General features: G+C 37.9%; 1 protein-coding gene across 1 annotated transcript in view; it reads right to left on the bottom strand.

The window, feature by feature from the left end:
* The window catches only part of LOC138323671 (ankyrin repeat and fibronectin type-III domain-containing protein 1-like), a 150,950-nt gene extending 139,707 nt beyond the window's left edge, over positions 1 to 11,243 (bottom strand). Inside the window, exon 1 of the mRNA XM_069268447.1 lies at positions 11,094 to 11,243. The gene's annotated coding sequence lies outside the window, so the exon portion shown is untranslated. The remainder of the gene's footprint in view (positions 1 to 11,093) is intronic.
* Positions 11,244 to 15,469: the final 4,226 nt, after the last annotated feature.

The raw sequence follows: 15,469 nt of genomic DNA, 5'->3' as shown, positions 1-15,469 counted from the left end.
AATGATGTGTTCATATCCTGGTAATGAATTATTGATATGGTGCTGTAAAGTCTCTAATCCAGATCTATTGATTTAACATAGTACGGGGCAAAAGACTCACGCTAACTATGACTCAGGGACTTGGGCAAGTCTATCCCAGTGTCTTGATGCCCGATAAGCGTTTTATTTGGCATTAGGGCAAGTAAAAACGCTTAGTGAAGCCTTATCAGGTTGTATGATTTCATAAGGAATGCTATTGAAGGATGACTTGCTTTCTTCAAAATTGATTTTTACAAGGTGAAACAATTTATTTTATCATCACGTAGTCATACAAAATTATCAATTCTTGAGTTTTGTCTTCTTTCCTAATGCTCGTAAATGTTAACAAAAAAAGAAACTTTCGATTGGAATCACAATTAATGGTTCGCTAGTTGTGACTCAAACAGTTTGGGTACCACATGTACCTTTGTATTTTGCATTGTGTATGCTAAGACATTTACTCCAGCACAAGCACAAGTTGTGGCTACATATCACTAGTCAAACACAATCTACAAGTTAAAATTTTCATTGAAAACACTCAGATAAATAATGTCAAAGCTCTGAAAATGGGTGAACAAGGGTGTGAGTGATAAAGAAATGCTGGGAGGGTGATAGCAAGAGATCGTGGGAGGGTCGGAGACTGAGTGTACTAGGGGTGTGGGTGATAGAGAGGTGGTGGGGGGTCTGAGACTGGATGTACCAGGGGTGTGGGTGATAGAGAGGTGGTGGAGGATCTGAGAATGGGTGAACCAGGGATGTGGGTGAAAGAGAGAGATGGTGGGAGGGTCTGAGACTGGGTATACCAGGGGTGTGGGTGATAGAGAGGTGGTGGGAGGGTCTGAGAATGGGTGCAGCATAGATGTGGGTGATAGAGAGAGATGATGGGAGGGTCTGTGACTGAGTCTACCAGGGGTGTGGGTGATAGAGAGGAGGTGAGGGTCTGAGGGTCTGGAGAAATGGTGCACCATGGATGTGGGTGATAGAGAGAGATGGTGGGAGGGTCTGATAAACCAGGGGTGACTGAGGATCTAGCAGAGTGTACTAGGTGTGGGTGATAGAGAGGTGGTGGGGGGTCTGAGACTGGATGTACCAGGGGTGTGGGTGATAGAGAGGTGGTGGAGGATCTGAGAATGGGTGAACCAGGGATGTGGGTGAAAGAGAGAGATGGTGGGAGGGTCTGAGACTGGGTATACCAGGGGTGTGGGTGATAGAGAGGTGGTGGGAGGGTCTGAGAATGGGTGCAGCATAGATGTGGGTGATAGAGAGAGATGATGGGAGGGTCTGTGACCGAGTCTACCAGGGGTGTGGGTGATAGAGAGGAGGTGGGAGGGTCTGAGAATGGGTGCACCATGGATGTGGGTGATATAGAGAGACGGTTGGAGGGTCTGAGACTGGGTGTACCAGAGGTGTAGGTAATAGAGAGAGATGGTGGGAGGGTATGAGACTTGGTATACCAGGGGTGTGGGTGATAGGGAAGATGGTGGGAGGTCTGAGACTGGGTGTACCAGGGGTGTGGGTGATAGAGAGATGGTGGGAAGGGTCCGAGACCAGGTGTACCAAGGGTGCGAATGATAGAGAGATGGTGAAAGGGTCTGAGGCTGGGTGTACCAGGGGTGTGGGTGATAGAGAGATGATGGGAAGGTCTGAGACTGGGTTTACCAGAGGTGTGGGTGATAGTGAGATGGTGGTATGGTCTGAGACTGGGTGTACCAGGGGTGTGGGTGATAGTGAGGTGGTGGGAGGGTCTGAGACTGGGTGTATCAGGGATGTGGGGGATAGAGAGAAGTTGGAAGTGTTTGAAACTGGGTGTACCAGAGGTGTGGGCGATAGAGAGATGGAGGGAGGGTCAGAGACTGGGTGTACCAGAGGTGTTGGTGATAGAGATATGATGGGAAGGTCTGAGACTGGGTGTACCAGGGGTGTAGGTGATGGAGAGATGGTGAGAGGGTACGAGACTGGGTGTACCAGGGGTGTGGGTGATAGAGAGGTGGTGGGAGGGTCTGAGACTTTGTGTACTAGTTTTATGGCTGATAGAGAGATGGTGGAATGGTCTGAGACTGGGTTTACCAGGGGTTAGGGTGATAGAGAAGAGATGGTGGGAGGGTCTGAGACTGGGTGTACCAGGGGTGTGGGTGATAGTTATATGCTGGGATGGTCTGAAGCAGGGTGTACCAGGGCTGTGGGTGATAGAGAGATGGTGGGAGGATCTGAGACTTGGTGTACCATAGTTGTGGATGATAGAGAGATGGTGGGAGGGTCTCAGACTGGGTGTACCAGGGGTGTGGGTGATAGAGAGAGATGATCGAAGGGTCTGAGACTGGTGGTACCAGAGGTGTGGTTGATAGCGAGATGGTTGGAAGGTTTAAAATTTCAGATCAATTCAATTCTTTATCAGCCACAACTTTTGTCCTTGGTAATCAGGGGTGTGGCTTGTAATACAGTATGAATATATGTGGACAAAAACTAAAATCAGATGATGGTTTGATAAAAGAAAATTTTCTTAATCATGTAACTCAAATAAAAAGTCTACATCTGATTTAATGTTTTAAAAAGATATGTTGATTTATTTACAATATGTATCAATTAAGCTCAAGGTTTGTTTGCTCCGTTTGCTCAAAGGAATCTAGAGTATCAATGGCATGTTGATGTGGTCAAATCTATTGTCATTATCTTTTTACATTATCAGAGCCACAAGTGTGCTAGGCTTTGTCATCTGACCACCATTTAGGTATGCCTATAAATTCCTGATACGTGTTTATGATGCAGAACAGTTAAGATAAATCTTGTAAATATTACTTTAATGTTTAAAATCCCATAAATACATTATATTGGACTTGGGATCAACCCTTACAAGGCCATGGCACATAGTTCAGGAATGTTTTAACTATGTACATAAAATTCTTGGTCCGGTGACCTTTAACCTTTGACCTTGACTGACCAAATGACAATAACAGAGTACTACAAAAGATACATCACCAACAGAAGTCAGGTTGTGAGTTTTACCTTGACTAATGACCAAGCGTTACACCTTTCATTTCCTGTACCTCAATGTGTGTCAGTATAGAGAGACCACTATTAGGCCTGTGATACACATAGTTCTAAGGAATGTTTAACAGTATTAATCATAAGAATGAGAAATGAGGATAGTACACATTTTATCTAGCCAGACTGATGGACATTATAAATCTTAGATTTGTCTAATTTCAGCAATATTATCTAAAATCTGTTCACATTTTTTCACCCCTATGACCTTGAATGTCAACCACCATATCTCTTTAACTGATATGACAACTCTCCTCTCTGGCAATCTCTTAAAAACAAATACTAGGACAGTATTATAAGTCTTTAAGACGTTCTGAAATATTGTTGACAATTGAATGACAGTAGACTTAGATAGTAGTAGGTCACAGCTTACACATAGGCCGGACAATCCTTCAAAAGTGGAACTAGAAATTATGTTATATTTCACAACAAATAGCTATGGCTTAAAATCATTTCAAGCAATCTTCAAATTAAAAGGAAAATTGGTACAAAAAATTGTTGTATGCATTAATTTTTAATCTGATATCAATTGGAAAATGAAATTTCACTCATCTGCTAAATATAAGTTCAATTCTAGATATATTCCAGAGAGTTTTTGATTGTTTCATCTCAAATAAACAACTAAATATATCACATGTCAAGCCAGGTTATGGAACTGTCAGGTTTGGGTGATTGCAGAAAGCCTAAGTTCTCAGAGAAAAACCATCAACCCACAGCCACAAAATAACAACCTTGCAGTCTTGACATCTTAGACTTGCTACTTAAAGAATTTGCCAGACACATTAACCACTTACCCACTCTGGCCACTTGATTTGTACAAATAAATCAATTAAAAACATCCATTTCAAATAGGCTTCAATGTTACAATCCACATGATGTTCGTAATACGCACCATTTCTGAGTGGAGTGTAATATATGTATTTTGGAGTGACCGCCGATCTCCTCTAGAAATTTACAAATAGCATGTGTTCATTGCATTTGCTTATGAAAGCATCGCTCAAATTACTTATCAATGTAAACATATACTTAAAATGACTATTATGTGGGAAGGGGGGGTTAATTCTTGTCAATCTTAATGTTCTCTGTGATGTAGATTTCAGATATACATAATATATTCCAGAATTTGAGCCAATCTTACCAACAGATCTTCCATAAACCTCTCAAATTATCCAGAATCTATTTCAGGTAAATACAAATTACATACTTACAGAAAACCTACAGATAATAATCATGCCTTAATCTACATCAGGGATTTATCAAGATGCTATATTGACATTAAAACATAGTATGATTACATGTATCCAAATTCAGAGGTCGAGAGAATACAGGAAAACAGAGTGACACTTGGGGATTTGGATAGGATCCTTGACCCCTGACCTCTGCAGAATGCAGCTCATGTTTCCCTAGTTTGGTACTTATTGATGGTTTTTTAACTTTAAAATGAAGATTTCCGAGGACTAAACATAAACATGTCCCGATATCTGCACTCTTATTCTATAAGTAATACTGTAAGACTTCTCTGGCAAATAGAACAAAAATAGATAACTATGTATACTCAATTCAACTATAATGGTTATAAATATTGCATGAAAATATAAAAGAATCCCTCACTAAGCTAACAATTCAGTAAAGAATTTAAAACATCATTGATTAGTCACATCATGATGACTTCTTTTAATTAATTAATTTTAAAAAAAGCTAGATTAATATCATTAAAGCTATGAACTGAATGAAACAAGACAAAACAACTCATAAAAACGTTATTGTGTAATTAACAAATTTATTGATTTTGAATAATCAATTAAGATTAATATTTAATCAAGCTGACAGTACTTTGTATATTTGGTTGCAGGTGCTTTGAACTTACTGGTCTACTGGTTCGGGATCCAATTTCAATTTTAGCATGTCCACAAAAATCAAACTTAATTACCTAACAATGACCTATTCACTATGTGCAAGGGTTGCTCAACCGAAATTGAAACATGTGAGCGATTTTACAAAGATTGACGAAAAAAGTTAAAAGTTGCCATCAGAAATTGATACAAGTGAGTGATTTTACAAAGATGGACGACATACTTGTTTATTGTGCCAGAAAAGAACCAATTTTAACATCTTAAGCATGCTTGATATATTAATTTTTTTTTTTAATTTAGACTTATTTATCATAAATTTTATTAAATAATTCAACACTATTTTCATCAGATTTTAATATGCCTTACATAAGGTAAATGCTTCTTTGATTCTTTCTGCCCTACTTTCCTCATACCTTTTCATTTCAGAATAAATTTAGTACTTGAACCTGAAAATATATGTATAAAAGAGGTTAATCAAGATTTGAAGTTGATCTAGGGTAAGACATAAAATTTCATTAGTATTTTATATTACTGGAACTTATCATTATTTGTGTTAGATTTCAATGCTACCTGAATTCTCTTTCAGGCTTTTATACACCTAAACTGTCAAAGATTATCGTATTAAAGTTGGGTAGCATTGTCAAATGTTGAGTTTGCTTTTAAGTTAAGACTGTTTAATGATATATACAAGTACATATCATGAACAGTGGTACGTATAGGTTATAATAGTAATATATAGGATAAAATCCTGACTTTTTCAATACATACATAAGTGTCATACGTGACTATGTGGCCATTTTATACCTAGCTAATTTCATATCTACATGCTATATAAGTATTCACAATTGAAATCCTGACAAAATTTTCATTTTATATAACTTTAAAAGGGCAGTCATAAAGAGATCCCTTTCTATTTATTTAATGATTCTCCAAATGGCAGGGCATTGACAATACTTAGCCAGCCATACAGACTTGAAATACACAGGTTTCAAAGTATTATAAGGCAATAAACTGTCATAAATAAAGTTGTCCACAAGTTGTTAGATAAATTACAAAGCCATAAATTGATAGAAATAAGTACACTATTGTCCAGCGCCACACAATAGAGGGATGTTTATTAACAGTACACTGTACATTACTGTCCTGCTATAATTGAAACGAGTGTTTGGTATGTAATAAAGAGCAAATGTAAATAACATAACAGAGTAAGTCATTTAAAAAAATACCAGGTGTAACGACAACAGGTAAGGTATCCCAGGTGTGAACGGGACAGGTAGAGTGTGGAAAGAGAAGAGAAAATAGGACATTAACAATCATGGTTTTGAAGTTGCGAGGTGTGTCTGGGTACTTCTACTTCTTGGCAGGACAGGCAACCATTGGGAATGGAAAGGGGGGATAAGGATTAATTTTGAAATATTTGGGAATAGAATGGGAGACTGGGGAGAGGGGAGATAATGGATATTTTTTTTTTTTTGTTTGATTAATTAACGTCCTATGAACAGACAGGTCATGTAAGGATGGCCTCCCATGTATGCGGATCGTAGCGTGGAAGAAGGGTTACTAGAGGGTGCAAGCTAGAAGCTGTTCAGTCTATGACAGAAGGGTTATTACCTGAAGGTTCAAACTGGGAAATGTCCAGTCTATGAAAGAAGTGATACCATAGTAGAAGGTGTAAACTTGAAAATGTCTGAATATCTACACAGAAAAAGGGTTTAAACTAATTGAACATGCGCAAATTGGGAAACTGTAGGGTATTGAAAGACGTTAATAACAGATTGTGCTTGACTATACAGTTACCCTTATTTTTCATAAACAAAGCTCAATTATACTTCCTTAAATATTCTGAATTCTTTTAAACCTTTTCCATCCAAAAGTACAGACCTACATTTACAGTTATTAAGTAAATAATGAAAATATGTTCTGAAAGTCGATACATGTACTGAAACAATTCTAACTAACATTGTCTCTTTAAATAAGTTAGTCTTTGTTATACCATATTACCCCACCAAAACAGTAACATTCCTAAAATAAGTAAATTTTGGACCCCCTACTGACAGATAAGAACAATATTACCCTTATTATGTACAAATACAGGGACACTTAAAAAAATCACCTATTATAATTAGACTTTTTAAGGGGAAAATCAAAAGAAGAAAAAATCTTAGAAGTTGTGGTATTGTTCCTAAGCAAATGTAATTTTTTCTTCAATCTTTCTTTTTTCAATAAATCAACCATTGTACAGAAGTTTCAGGCCTATTCACAAAACATACCTACCAGTATGTTACCCATGCAGTAGTCACCGTTCCTGTACACAGTGAATTAGCAGTCTGTTTTTTCCTCAAGCAATGGAGAATCGTTCAATAATTCAATAACATGTGTTTATCAACAAAGGGCTTCCTTAATTACCTGTAGCAACATGTGTTTTACACATGTAAAAATTGTCCGTTATTTCAGGGTATAGCTCTACATTATATCTTATTAGCATACATTGTACCTGGACATTTATCATGGTTTTTCTTTTGAATCCATTTTTACTGAATAACTTGCATTTGACATTAAATGGCCTATTATCAACCAAGTGATTGCAAATTACATTAGATATTTTTACATGACAACAAATTTCGCTCCATCACCCCAAAACAAAGGTACTTTTTTATTCAAATAAATAAATTCATTACATCTGTATGAATTAACTTTAGGGAGAACAATATTCTAAAACAGTAGGCATGAGCTGATTTAAAACACTAGTAAACAGTTGTCCCCCCACCTCCCCCACCTCCAGGCCCATTCTTATATAGATATAATATGATATATATAATCAGGTTTATCAGATAAATGACCTATGTTAACCCTATATTCCAGCTCCACGAGTGTCCTAGCTAGGCCACTAGATAAGTCTAATACTCTTACTTGCCTGAAGTCACACTGGGCAGGTGTATTGAGGACAAAATATTTCAACTGTGAAAGAGCAATATAAACAAGCATGGCTCCTATCTGCCATTTCTCAACCCCTCCACACTAGTAAAATTACATGATGTACAACGCCAATTTTGCTTAAAACATGAATATATATATATATACAATGTATTCTTCAAGATCATAATGGAAAAATGCTTTATACGATGACCTTACTATCCAAAGCTTTGTCTGTCTACTAAGATTACATTATCTCAGTAAATTTAATTTATGAGGATGTTATATTAAAATATCACAATAGATGTTGGTTGTTTTTTTTATATATGAAATATATTTCAAGGCCATATTCTTCAAATACATATTAGTTTTTAATGGTGGGGAAAAAGGTACAGGTGGGAGGGAGGCCCTTCAAAAATATATAGATAAAAGATATTTGCCACAGTTCATAAAATATTGCTTTTTAAAGCTGATAAAAACACATATAAATCACTTAATCATTAGATATATGGAAAATAAACATTTTACTGACACCCTATAGCCTCTGTCTAAGTGATCCTGACAATTTATCTGTATTAAATGTTCAAGGCATACCATGTTTTTCTTACAATAAGCCAATGTATGACAATAAGTCAATAGTGGTATGTCAATGTCTATAGCAACATGGCAGTGGCTGACAATAAGTTTACACCTGGTAATATGCATGCATCTGATCCTACAGTATTAGACCTAATAAGTAACCAGTGTGCATAAAAAAGAAAAAAAGGGGGGGGGGGCTTAATATAACCATACGCCTGTCATGAAATTATCACACACAAAAAACCATAACTCAATAGGTAAAAGAAATCAAATAAAGAAACTTAGACAATTTGAATGTTTTTAATCTGCTTTTAATTCAAGGGAAGTGATATTGAGGCTTCAGAAAGGGATGTGGTGCTTATAGAGATGTGGTGCATATAGGGATGTGGTGCTTGTAGGGATGTGGTGCTTATTCAGATGCGGTGCTTATTGGGATGTGATGCTTATAGGGATGTGGTGCTTATAGGGATGTGGTGCTTATAGGGATGTGGTGCTTATTGGGATGTGGTGCTTATGGGATGTGGTGCTTATATATATGTGGTGCTTATAGAGATGTGGTGCTTATAGGGATGGTGCTTATAGGGATGTGGTGCTTATAGGGATGTGGTGCTTATAGGGATGTGGTGCTTATAGGGATGTGGTGCTTATAGGGATGTGGTGCTTATAGGGATGTGGTGCTTATAGGGATGTGGTGCTTATAGGGATGTGGTGCTTATAGAGATGTGGTGCTTATAGGGATGTGGTGCTTATAGGGATGTGGTGCTTATTGGGATGTGGTGCTTATAGGGATGTGGTGCTTATAGAGATGTGGTGCTTATAGGGATGTGGTGCTTATAGAGATGTGGTGCTTATAGGGATGTGGTGCTTATTGGGATGTGGTGCTTATTGGGATGTGGTGCTTATTGGGATGTGGTGCTTATAGGGATGTGGTGCTTATTGGGATGTGGTGCTTATAGGGATGTGGTGCTTATTGGGATGTGGTGCTTATTGGGATGTGGTGCTTATAGGGATGTGGTGCTTATTGGGATGTGGTGCTTATTGGGATGTGGTGCTTATTGGGATGTGGTGCTTATAGGGATGTGGTGCTTATGGGATGTGGTGCTTATTGGATGTGGTGCTTATAGGGATGTGGTGCTTATGGGAGTATGGATGTGGCTTATGGGATGTGGTGCTTATAGGGATGTGGTGCTTATAGGATTGGTGCTTATAGGGATGTGGTGCTTATGGGATGCTTATATAGGTTGGTGCTTATAGGGATGTGGTGCTTATAGGGATATGGTGCTTATAGGGATGTGGGTGCTTATAGGGATATGGTGCTTATAGGGATGTGGTGCTTATAGGGATGTGGTGCTTATAGGGATGTGGTGCTTATAGGATGTGGCTTATAGTGATATGGTGCTTATAGTGATATGGTGCTTATAGTGATATGGTGCTTATAGTGATATGGTGCTTATTGGGATGTGGTGCTTATAGGGATATGGTGTGCTTATTATGTTGAATAGGATAAGTGCCAATCTCCATATATGGTAAAAAGACAATGTCTGGTTATGAGTCTCTATTTGACAATAAGCATATATCTTGAATAAGTCAATATATGGCAATAATCAGTAACCTTATAATAAGCAAGTGTCTACCTGTACCACTAAGCCCATATATATGACAATAAACACATGCATTTTCAAAGGCTCAAAATATAGAATCTACCCATGTCCCAAAATAAGCTTTAATTTGTCATTTAACACTTGGTTATATATGACTATTCTTGTAAATCTTGTTATAATAAGTTCATGTAAACCAATGTTACAACAGTTCAAGTAGTTCCACTGTCTTGCAATAAGTCAACTCACTTATTGCTTTGCCATATAATTTTTGGCATTGCAAAAAAATAACTACACTGTGTACTTTTTGTATAAATCGAACAACAGTGCACAAACAGATTTCTTATAATTTATCAAACTTTATCCAAGTTTAAACTATAAAGCAAAACATCGCTGTGATTAAAAATCATAACATATCAAAGAAAGGGAATTCCACATTAACTCTATGTATCAACAGCAATCTAAATTTCTAAATTGATGTAATAAAACAAATAGCAGGTAAATACCTTACATATTGCCATCTTCCATAGTCCATGAATCACAGGTAAGTGAAACTACACTCTCTCCATCTAGTTTATAATACCAGGTATCATTAATAATAAATCCACACGATAGAAAATAATTCCATAGGGTCATCTACAACTGCGATATAAAGCTATCCTGTTACGGTGGAGCGTGACCGACCAAAGCGTCCGAGTGTGTAAATGCCTCCATTTAATACTCATAGGACAGAATCTAGTGTAGCGGAATAGAACATCGGTTTAATTTTACAACAGATCTCTATTTCAAAGACGAAAGGATACATTATATCTACATAAGCGTTCCAACACAATATACCAAAAGGTATACACATAAGTTACAGCCTGAACCAAATTCTTATTTTAATCCCAAGTAAAAATGGTGGGCATTTTCACAGACAGTACTAATACTTACAACTGACTATAGATCTAGATAAACCTGCTCTCCCCCTCCAATACAAATAACATATACACTTGATAATGTTAGGCATTTAACATTCTCAAATTGACTCAACTCTCTCGATCGATCGCCACAATCATTGATAATCTCTTTCACCATCGGACAAATTTACCTGTAGACTTTGTCAAGCACACGTGGGTCCTTGCTTTCCGACGACTCTATTTCCTGTGCCCAGTAGCCAGTGTACACTGTTGTCAAACTCAGTGATTGATTCCATTGAGGCGACTTTTTCTGCTACCCTGCTTTTGTCACTACAAAATAAAGTACTAAGTAACAGAGTGAAATGCTCAGCAAACAGTGTCCATTTCAACGTGATTGTTAAAGGTCCCGACAAAAGATGATCCTGTTTACTTTTACTCAACACGAGCTGTCACTACACTCAACTACATTGTCAAATCGTCGTGATCTTTTTAAAACCTCGTTTTATCGGTTATGAAGAGTTTCAAACTCATTCCAATTGTAACAATTTTGAATTAAATCTAGATCTTTTACAAATGTCCGTCGTACATGTACTTTTACAGATGGAGTGTTTTGCGTAGCGTTTTCATACCATTCTAAAATCGTTAAAAGTTCAAACCATTTGATTGGGTTTTCTGTAATAAGATATAGTAAAAATACAGCTGATTAAAGTAACTATCCAGAGTTAAGCTTTTTATTAGGCTCTAGACTTTTCTTTGAATTCACAGTTTTGAACGCTTGAAAAGGACCGGCGTTTGGCCAATGCAAGGTCATTCCAATGACATGTTTCAAACCTTATATCGACCATTTGAATTTAAGAGACATCCATTTGTTGACAAGTATCATATGTTAGAAGTTGCAATTGTTACCTTTCCCCGTTTCACCACGAATCAAGCAAGCAGCTGAACCAATTCGCCATTTTTGATGTTCAAGGTCACGGATCCTATTTTTATCGATGTACAGCCTATCAGACTGACTCCACCCGTTTTCATTGATAGTGTAAAACACAGGGGCTTGATGCTATGGCTAATAATAAAAAAACTCAATATCGATAACCGATTCATTCCCAATTCCGCTACACAATGTACCTCTGTTTCGAGAAATCGGGTCGGTGTTCGACTTACGTCATTGTGTTGCATAAAAGGTGACTATGAGTTTTGGATTTAGATGAAAATAGAGGATTTTTTGGGTTTCAGGAAAGTGGAAATCAAGAGAATTGTTATTTTTTTTTAATCACGTTGTCTTCACATTATCTTCTCAATTTTTACACTAACCCCTCCACGTTTTTCTGTGGACCATTAGTAGAGAACGCTAACTGTTCCGGGACACGTGGCTTTATTCTCAGATGTATAGGAAGAGGATGAAACGTAATGAGGAATTTCTAACACACACACAACCCCCCCAAGTGCCCCCCCCCCCCCCCTGATTGCGATGAAGATTAAAGCGCAGTCGAATTAATTGTCTTGCTAATTAATAATTAATCTTTTACGATCATTTTTTGAAATAGTAGAATCCCTTGATGTATAGTTTTTTCTTCATTTGAAATCCTAAAGATACGTGTAGTAGAAGAATGATTCTCCGCCGAGTGGCCGATTTGTTCAAATTGCACAAATGTAATACGACCGATGGGTTATTGATTTCAGTGGATTTCTACCAATCAAACACATTAAAACTAATTTCAAAGGTAATATTCCCAGTATAAAACGTTATTTTATCTGTTGGCATTAAAATTGGGATAACAAACAAAGCTTACCTGGTCAGCATCGATATTATTGATACATGTATAACAAGAGGTCCAATGGGCCTTAACGGTCTTAAACAGACAATACATCATAGAACAACTGAAGAACACAGTAATTCTTTTTAAGATGTTAGCCTGTGTGATCCCTGTGACCTTGGATGAAGGTTAAGGTCATTCATTTTGATGAAGGTAGCTCTTCATCAGCATGTTACAGCCACAATATATCGGGTCCCTAGGCCTCTTTCTTACTGACAAGAAGTCGTTATAAAATTGTAGCATATTTGACCCCTATGACCTGAAATGAAGGTCAAGGTCATTCATTTGAACAGAAGTGGTAGCCGTTTATCCAAGCATGTCACAGGCCTAATACCAGGTGTAAAGGCATCGTTAAAAAAAATAAAAAAAGGCCTCGTAGTTATTCACAAGAAGTTGTTTAAATAGTTCAGCTATTTCAACCCCGACCCTGTGACCTTGAATGAAGATCAATGCCATTCTTTTGAATAAACCTGGAAGCCCATTATCCCTTTAGCCCAATATCAGGTCTCTAGGCGTTTTAGTTATTCACAAGAAGTGTTTTAAAGATTTTAACCATTTTGAGCCCTGTGACCTTGGATGAAGGTAAATGTTATTTGTTTGAACAAACTTAAAAGGCCATCATGCCAGCATATCACAGACTCAGTGTCAGATGACCTAAAATTGTTATATATTACTTCTTAGTTTGTTGTTGTTGGTTTATTTTTATTTGTAAAATGAAAAAATGAAAATGTATGTACAATGTAGAAGACATACTAGTAGTATCAAGCTTTCGCAAAGCAATTATCGCATTTTCAAGAGTATCGGGAAAACAAGGATTGTGACCTCTACACAGAAGGACTGAATTCAGCAGAAGCATCACCATTGGCCTGACCGGCATGGTCTAAGTTCTTCTAAGCGTAGTATGGTATACAACGATAGGTATAGATGAAATAGCGCCGATGACACGAAAGATATGTATTCATACCATCTCATCCATGCCATCAGGAGACTGGTCACTGATGATTGGAAAAAATATCCTTTTATTTTAAGGACAAGACAAATGATAGCAATCCCAAGCCAGTTACATTGACGTCGATGTGCGGAGAACCTGATGGAACATACGTCAACAGATTGCCTAATAGGCGACCTATTCAACGTCTTCATATTTTGCCCGGCTACTAGCACCAAAGCGGCCTCATGTAGAGGAGATTTCGCAAGAGCCGACCACAGATGCCATCACCAGAAGTCTTGACAAAAGTGAACAAGCTGACGTTGTTTTCGAAAGCATTTATCTATAAAAAAGACTCCCAGCACAAACTCCACCTGAATGGAATCCTAAGGAATAGGCTGCAGTGGACCAGAAGTCAAACATTATTTGATGGCAAATGGTCAACGACAGACTAGGAAACATCGGGAATTCACCAAGGAACCGTCCTCGGACTACTGATATTCTTGTCAACACCAACGCGTCATCTTCACTTCATGCGGAACCTACCCTTTCTTTGCCTAATTGCGAATGCAGAGTCCTGTGTACTGACTTAACAAAACCTGACCAGCCTGCAGAAATGGGAGGGTAAATAGTGGTAGGTATGCTTCAACAAAGAGAAGTGTAAAAACCACCTGGTTAACTGGGAATGTATATCCATTCTACTCAAACCCTGGTATGTAAGACCTGCACACAGTCCCGTCGGCAAAGGGATTAACATCCAAAACATTCTCCCCTCACCAAACGCCTTGACGTACACTACTTAAAACAATGCCAGTTCAACCAATTCTTTAGTACAAAGAACGGGATGTGGTGCGAAGACTGCCCATTGCCGTTGGCAAAGAAATCAACATCAAAAACAACTTCCCCTAGAGCAAACGCCTTGACGCTTCTTGAAAGAAGGCCAAAGTGATGGAATGCTGTCTGTTACGTCACTTTAGTGAAATTAATCATTAAGTTTGATCAAGTATCTGGAATCAACATCTTCAGTCTAACATCAAGCTAGAACAGGTCCATTGGAAGGCAGCTCTGTATAGTATGGACGTCCTCAATGTCAAAGCCATGCCGCAGATGGTCGACTGGCACACCCTGCAGAGGCAAAGAATCCAGTTCGAGTAAGTAATGCTGTAGACAATATCTTGTGGTCTTATTGACATTCGACCGGCAACACATTCTGCCTGCTATAATGTAATCGTAATATAATGAACAAAGGACATGGTCGTTTATTCGACATTTCTTCTTCACAACTGCAGTGAGAACATAGAACAACTACGATGGTAAATTGTGACATATACTGTGTCGATGTCTGTCATAATAGCATCAATAAGTCCATCTCATTCCCATACACATCTAGACAGTAGTCTTTTTTCTTTTAAGCATGTTTTTAATTTTCTATTGGTAAGCGTTGATAGTTCTTCCTCCAGGGCAACCAGTGCAATATATCCTAGAATATCGCACGAGACAGGGAAGAAGACAGATTCTTTCTTCGTCCTACCCACCCCACCGCCAAGATGTCTCCGATTGCTTAATAAATTTTCTTTTTCCTGTGACCTGTTATTTGTAGTGTTCATATTGACTAATTAGTGCCTTTGCTAGCTGCTAAATATACCTTCTCTCTCCAGAGCATTTTAACGGTTCTTCGCTCTTGTCTATATTTGCCGAATTAAAGTTGTTTACTGGGACCGTGCTTGGTGAGATTGACTTCACTTCAATTGTAGTCTATATAAAATGTTGCAAGATCCCTGGTTGTCCTTAATAGAAGGTTTATTGATTCAGTCATTCTCCATAT

The sequence above is a fragment of the Argopecten irradians genome, chromosome 5, assembly GCF_041381155.1.
Source record: "Argopecten irradians isolate NY chromosome 5, Ai_NY, whole genome shotgun sequence".
Classification (NCBI taxonomy): Eukaryota; Metazoa; Mollusca; class Bivalvia; order Pectinida; family Pectinidae; genus Argopecten; species Argopecten irradians.
The sequence above is the reverse complement of the archived record's forward strand: the minus strand, read 5'-3'. Positions and strand labels throughout refer to the sequence as shown.